This window comes from Aplysia californica, unplaced genomic scaffold (assembly GCF_000002075.1).
Source record: "Aplysia californica isolate F4 #8 unplaced genomic scaffold, AplCal3.0 scaffold01080, whole genome shotgun sequence".
Lineage (NCBI taxonomy): Eukaryota > Metazoa > Mollusca > Gastropoda > Aplysiida > Aplysiidae > Aplysia > Aplysia californica.
Window position 1 is genome coordinate 194,453 of NW_004798350.1, and position 1,851 is coordinate 196,303.

A 1,851-nucleotide genomic window follows, 5' to 3' on the forward strand; every position below is an offset into this window, starting at 1 on the left:
GGGGGGGGGGGGTCCATTGCCCATTTTAATGATTTTGACGCCATCTGATTAGTAAAAAAAGGGTGTATGTGCGATAGTGTCCAATAGTGTATTACGTATATAATTGTGTCGTGACTTGGTGGAATCAGGCACTCGTCAAACTTTGCACAAGTGGAGCTATTGGTATCATTTTAAAGTTTGTTCATTTGTCTTGCTTTGGGTGGAAAGAATACTCATATGTAATGAATAGAAGTCGAGACATTTGCGACTGAATGAGGTGGGGGTCACCTGGTTTCAGACGTAACATTATCGAGAAAATGGCTGCCAAAGTTTGGTAACTTCCATAGCTTGAGAATCCTTACAAACTGCAAATTTACATGTTTTGTTTGACCTTTAATCAACATTTTTTAGGAGAATCCACTTAGAATTAGGTTTTTAAATGGATCTTAAAAGTAAAAAAGTAAAGTTGTTCCCGCTTCCGATCCGGACATTGGGGATTGCCTTGTTAGTGAGACAACTTCCTGGGACTTCGGCATATTGTGGTAGGGTGGCCAGGTAGTAGTAGTAGTAGTAGTAGTAGTGTTATTTTTAAAAGTTATTTTTATTTTCATTAATATTACGACTACTATTATCATTATTATTTATATTATTGCTATTACTATTATTGCTCACATTAATATTGTCATTCTCGTTGTCATTATCATTTCTTCATCCAGTGCCAGATCTGTGACAGACATCGGCGATCATGGTTCTCCATTCATTCCTTTGCTCGGAAACTCTTTAAAAAGCCAATCTAGAAAACTACAATAACGATGACGTTGATACAAGTACCGCACATACACACATACACACACACAAACACACTCACACATGCATACACAAACACACACACAAACACATTCCTGCACATACACACACACAAACAAACTCACTCACACACGTATGAACTAAAACACACATACACACTAACACACACACAGGCACATACTCATTCACTCACACACACGCATACACACAGACACACAGACACACACACGTACACACTCACTCACACACAAACACACATACACACACACAGACACACACACAAACACACACACACTCACACACTCAGCCCAGCCGGGGTGATTTTTATTCTTTATTTAGTTTGAATGTTTCCATTTTGAACAAATGTTTAATATTGTGTGGACACTGCCATAAGGGAGATAAGTTGTATCACCACACGTTGGAATGAGGTGCGCGTCTATTGCGGGAGGATATGAAGCTGTTGATTTGATCAGTTTTGAACCTATTCATTTGCCTCGCTCCAGATGAAAAAAAAGTCATTTACCTTAAACAGAAGTCGAGATATTGGCAATTGGAGAAGGCGGGTGTCGACGGCTGTCAAAAGAAAACTGGAAGAAATATCCGCTAAAGTTTAGTGACTTCTAAATTTGGAGAGTCCTTGGAAACCAAAAATGTTCCGACTCTGATCATTGGGTTTGGAACCACGCAAAAAAATCGATATAAATTGCACAAACGGGCAGAACTATGCAGGTCTTTTCGATTTCAATTTTTTAATGAGCGCCTGATTTCACAAGATATCACCTTTTTATTTATCACAAACTGATATATTTTTGTTGAGACATTTTTCACACAAAGGAAGGAATAGATCTATATCGCCTTTTGAATGGTTACCAGATAACAGCTTTCGCGACTTAAAGACATAGGTAAACAAATTCAGAAAATGTTTCAGAGGTTTTAGCACATCTTAAATAGCATATCATTTTTATCATTATTTATTTTTCAGTTTCTTGAAGTTCAGAATCGAAGCTCGATTTTTCACAGCTAGTTGAAAGTGCACCTAGAAATGTTTCTTGTATAACCCTCCCC